We start from the raw sequence: 6,129 nt of genomic DNA, 5'->3' as shown, positions 1-6,129 counted from the left end.
TCTGTAAACCGCTTAAAGAGGGCTGTAAAGCACTATGAAGTGGTATACAAGTGTAAATGCTATTGCTATTGGCAGAGTCAACCTGTTGTGTTTGAACTTGACTGGAGAGGTTATGGGGGGGATTGAAATCTCTGGACTCAAACTTTGGCAGCCTGATTGATTCAAAGGCTGCCAGTTAGTTTACTGGCAAAGTACAGGAAATAAGCACTTACAAAATAATTGCCAATGATTATTTAAAGCCCTGCACACTAGGCTATCGAAGAAATGCTGGAACAGCTGCTGATTCTCCTAGCAGAAATTCAAGGTTAGCCCTTCTGTGTAATGACCCCAGAGATTTAGAATAAGTTCTTGAGTCTTTGAATTGCTCGGAGGAAGCTTTAAAAGCAGATGTCAATAGCCAGGCTTTTAGTTAATATTGGCTTTGGTGAATATTTAACTATATTCAAAGTTTTTTCTTATTTTAAATAGTTTTATTTGGTGGGGAATGTTGCTAATAATATATTTAAGTAACAGGTGATTCAGAATTGTACTACTAATAACAAGTATAGAAATGGGTATGGGGTTTTTTTTTTCAGCTGCATGACTGTCCTAATATTAGGTTACAGCTGAAATTCTTCCTTGGTGTTAGAGCTGACTTATCAATAGCTTCCTGAAAATCAATTGCAATGCTAATGATCCCAGTAAAAGAATTGTCATTATTGCTATACTTCAGCAGAACTGCCACCTTCCTCCATCCCTTCAAAATGTGCAAAACGACACACAGATCAGCCATTCGTGTCCCAGGATGGCAGCTTGGGGAGAAGAATTATAGCTAATAGTCTATAAGTAGTCACCTTCTGCGTTCATGGTTACTTGGAGATAATTGTCTCATTGCTGTAAGTTTTCCACCACATAGATGTGAGCACTGGAGTAATTATTTTCAGTAGCTGAAGATCTATGAGCAAGCCTAATTGCAGAGTTATAATTCATAACACACACTTTTTCACAATAAACTCTTGTTTAGTGTAAGAGCGGTCTTTTTTAGCAATCCACTCCTTTGCAACCATATATTAAAGATATTTAATATCTAATGTTAGTAAATAGCTAGAGCTCTGATATACTGTTTCCTTCAAGATCAAACTTCTACTCTATGTTCTTGAAAGCTATATACCCACGAAGATGGACAAACCAGTGAACAGCGTAGCTGTTCCCTTACTCCTATGCAGCATATAGCCAGAGGACACATGGGATAACTATTTTGCTGAAATGAATAACTAGTTTGACTCCCTAAGGTGGATGAGAAAATTCTGGAGAATGCTTTTTACAGTGCATTACTAGAAATTCCATAACAGAAAGAAAGAGCGATAAATAAATAAGAGGTTGGATATGCTTCCTACAGAAACCCTTCACATATTCCTGTTTATAAAATACTTTTATTTTTATTTTATTTTATTTTAATTCCATTTATATCCCGCCCTTCTCCGAAGACTCAGGGCGGCTTACAAGCTTAGCAGTAGCCTTCATTCTATGTATATGCCTGCTTATTAGGGCTTTCACACACACCCCAAGCGGCATTATTACAAAGTCAGCTTAATTGCCCCCAACAATCTGGGTCCTCATTTCTCGGAAGGATGGAAGGCTGAGTCAACCTTGAGCCTGGTGGGATGCGAACCTGCACTAATTGCAGGCAGCTGGTGTTACTTAAGGAGGCATTAGCCCATTGCTCCACCAAGGCTCTATTATTGTTGTTGAGATTGCTAGACTACCATGAAAGAGAGCTTCCATTGAGGTGCTTTATGTACAACCAATTCAGAATGATTCATACATTCTTCATAGTTACACAAAAATGTTTTTGGTTTTTGAATAAAGTTTCCAATGTTTCTTTAACAAATAGATCAGTTTTTCTTGGACTTCCTCCCAGATAAGCGTGTGTAGGTTTATGGTTTTCTATCAGCATTGGGGGGAAAAACTTGTAACCCCTTTTTGCTCAAGCATCAGGTCTCTGCATTTTTTTCTTCCTTTAAAAGAAGAGCTTAAGCAATGATGCCTTAACATCTGTACCATGTTATGCAGAGCTGGAATGTATTTATCGTTTGTTCTTCCTCTCATCTGTCTGTATTTTCCCAGGAGATGTTTGTTTCAATTGTCATACAGGTAAAACGCTGTTCGCTGTTCGGTGTAGGTATGTGGTGCAAATTATTTCAAGTCTTTTTTTGTGTGTGCTGCAGCATTGAATTGCAAATGCGTTTTTTATTCCTCCTCCTTTGAAGGGATCAGAACTGCTCTGTGCTGACTCACTCATCTGTCAGCTAAAGAAGAACTTGCAACTCTAGAGCTGATATTATGAAAAGAGGCAGTTTTTCAGAGATAACAAAGCTCAAGAACGGAGAGGTTACAAAAATGAAATTGCAGTTCTCATCTTTAGAGCAAATTTATTAGTATAAAGTCTGGGGATGAATTATAGCTGAGGCACCAGATAAATATTGTGTGCCAGAAGCCAAACCCACAAAAATAAAGCATTTAGAAATCAAAAACAATAGACTTTTCCATATGTTTTTTATCACTTGACTTCTCAGCAGGTGTATGTGCATATTAATTCTGCTTGTAGACTTCTCAGTGGAGGGCATCTTCTGGGCAGTGCAGAGGTAAATTAAAAATGTGAAACATGATACACTAGCAAAGGTAATATATGATAAAGTTGAGACAAAGCTAGCACCAGCTGATAGAAAGCATACAATATTAACAGTCAACTCAGCAGTAGAATAAGATGGGTATTTAAAATAGTATTGTCATTCCTGTTGGCATTTGCTGAAAACAGAGTCTTATCGTGTATCTGCAGAGATATGGCTGTGACAGATAACATGGAATATGTATACTTCCTTGCTCTATCTTTTAAGGATGTCAGAGTTAAACCATACCATACTAATGTTAGTCTGTTGTTTTGCCTCATGTTGGCCAGTCTGAGGGCAGCAGGGGGCTCCCAATATACCATTTGAAGACACACACAAACCCAGAGTTTTGGTGGGTGGGCTGAGCTGAGCTGAGCTGACAAATTAGGACATTTTCATTATTTGGGGGAAGTTTCATGTTAAGACTTTCTATCAGCTGTTACGACATGAAACTGATATTTTAAGCACAGCAGAGAGTTAAAGATTCCAATAGCTCCTCTGAAAACTCTTCTCTACTGAAAATATCAGGCCCCTTCCCCCAAATTTGAAGGAAGGGGTAGAATTATTTTGCCTCCGCTACCCATTTTGCCTATTAAACCTTCCCCAAGTTCCAAAAGTGGGGGCCGTTTCGATCATACTTGCATCAGTAACATTATGATGTCATCAGCTGTGGCCCAGAAAAAAATAAGATTTGCTCATTTCACTCTTTGTCATTACTGTATAGACCAGGGGTGTCAAACTGTCGGCCTGCAGGCCGGACATGTCATCTGGAAGCCACGCCCACCCCATTGCCAGCAATGGCAAAACCGTCCCGATACGTTATGTGATGTTGCGAAGTTGACATTTCTGGTATAGACAATTTAAGGTGATTTAGCCATGAAGGCCTTCTGAATCATTATCTGGTTAAAAAAAATAATTGCAGAAGAAGGCTAAAGTGTAATAGTATGTGAGAAAGACCTTGGGAGACGAGAGGAAGAGAGGCTACCGAGGGAATGGGTGGAGCAAGGGGCTCAGAAGAGACCTCCCCCAGTTTCTGTAAAGGAGATGGCAGGAGATTTGTACTTTCAGACTTGCAAGATTCTGTTAATGTAGCCTTATAATAAAGTAGATTTAGCTCATCTGGTCGTGTTTCCTGTCTGGTCTACCTGGCAGGCTGACTGTTGTTAGAATGAAAGGGCATTGGCATTAATTTTATTATCCCATTTGTGTACATATCACTTTCTAGAGAATAATTCTGTTACCTCCTAAAGGGCTTAAGGGTTTAAAATAAATTCATGGAAAATAAAATTGTGGCTTGGGATGGACAGGCAGGAAAATACTATATGAGTACTTTGATTACACTGAAATTCTACAGCGCTGCACCAGGAGGACAAATGTGGGTGTGTTTTTTTCCTTTCTCCCCCTCCCTTCTGTCCTCCCTGGCAAAAGGGAGAGAAGAATATCCCATACAGCTGTAGGTGGATGATGGATTGCCCTCCCCTCACCCCACCCCACCCGTCAGCCATTCAGCATTTTCTTGGAGGATCTTGGTTTTTAAAAGTTCCACTTTGCTGGCATCCAGATTTTTACAGCCCAGATGTGTTAGCTGTACTTCAGAATAATTGGAGTTTGGATTCTCAGATTTTCCGACCACTCTGACTAACCATCAAGCTTCTTAGAGTTAGGAAAGTTATTGTTTGGTTTGTTTGTTTGTTAGGCTTGTATCCCACTTTTATTATTTTTTTTAAGTAATTCAAGGTAGCAAATATATCTAATACTCAGTGATGGGATTCAAATATGTGAACAACCGGTTCTCTGTGTGGATGCTGCTTCCGGAAGTCCATTCTGTGCCCGGGCAACAAAAAATTAGCTACCGGTTCTGCCGAAGTGCTGCGAACCAGTTGAATCCCACTACTGCTAATACTCCTCCCTCCTCCTATTTTCTCCATAACAACAATCCTGCGAGGTGGATTGGGCTGAGAGAGAGAGTGACTGACCCAAAGTGACCCAGCTGGCTTTCATGCCTAAGACAGGACTAGAACTCATGGCCTCCTGGTTTTTAGGCCAGCACCTTCACCACTACACTACACTGACTCTAGTCCCATTAGAGTTATAATTCTGTTATATCTCGAGGACACTTAAGAACCAGAAAAATATGCATTAGAATGAGATGCCATCAAAAATATTTTTTTTTAATTTGGGAAAATAGCAAGCCATCTTATAAATAATCATCTCAGGCAGGAATCTCCCATGTTACCTACTTTGTAATTGGAAATTATTTAAGTTGACCTTGAAGCTTCTTGAATACATTCTTCTAAGCTGTAATTTGCTTAACTAAGAGGAAGACAAATAAAATTGGTGGTATTGTAATAGTTCCTTCCAATTCTTCCACTTTCGTAAAGTTGCATCTTAGCCCTTTAGTTCTCATCCTCATATGGGGCTTCCCTATAGAAGATACTTTTGTGTGGAGAGTCTGTGTGGAGAAGAATAATCCATCTCACACATGCTACGGTGTCTTTCAACATGTATGGAGGAATGCTGTTGACGTGGCCTGATCCTGGGCAAATGTCATTTAATTTTAATCCTAATAATTTAATAGGATTAAAACTAAATGACATTTAGTTAATATTTACATATTTTTATGTGCTAAATTTCTGTGACCTATTTTATGCCTATTTTATTCACTCAGGGCTGAATGTTATATGTTTATAATCTGTAGCTGCTTCTGACACAAATAAAGAGGCCCTCATTCCCATCCAAACCAAATAGTAACACCCAGAATTTGTTCTCATATCACTTCATTCTCTCCTTTGTGTTGACCAGTCCCCACTCATCAAAATGTAGACTCCTTATGATACCAATTTCTGTGTGTGTGTGTGTGTGTGTGTGTGTGTGTGTGTGTGTGTGTGTTTGTGTGTGTGTGTGTGTGTGTGTGTGTGTGTGTGTGTGAGAGAGAGAGAGAGAGAGAGAGAGAGTGTTCATGCTACTCATTAATATTTATTATGGTAAATAATAAAAGTACAGGTAGTCCTTGACTTACGATCACAATTGAGCCCAAGATTTCGCTGTGAGACAGTTGTTAAATGAATTTAGCCCCATTTTATGACCTTTCTTGCCACAGTTGTTAAGGGAATCACTGCAGGTGTTAAATGAATCTGGCTTCTCCATTGACTTTGCCTGTCAGAAGGTCCCAAAAGGTGATCACATGATTCCAGGAGATGGCAACCGTCATAAATATTAGTCAGTTGCCAAGCATCTGAATTTTGATCATGTGACCATGGGGATTCTGCAACAGTTGTGTGAAAAACTCTCATAAATCACTTTTTTTCAGTGCCGTTGTAACTTTCAACAGACACAAAATGAACTGTCGTAAGTCAAGGACTATCTTATTTGTAATCAAACTAAACATTCTCTCTGTTTCTCTCTTCCCTTCCCCCCCCCCATCTGAGATTCTTAAACATCACAGTCTTAGAGAAAACGGATGCTTTTATCCAGATAACCA

This window comes from Vipera berus (genome assembly GCF_964194415.1).
Source record: "Vipera berus genome assembly, contig: HAP1_SCAFFOLD_135, whole genome shotgun sequence".
NCBI lineage: Eukaryota > Metazoa > Chordata > Lepidosauria > Squamata > Viperidae > Vipera > Vipera berus.
Note: the sequence above shows the minus strand (reverse complement) of the source record.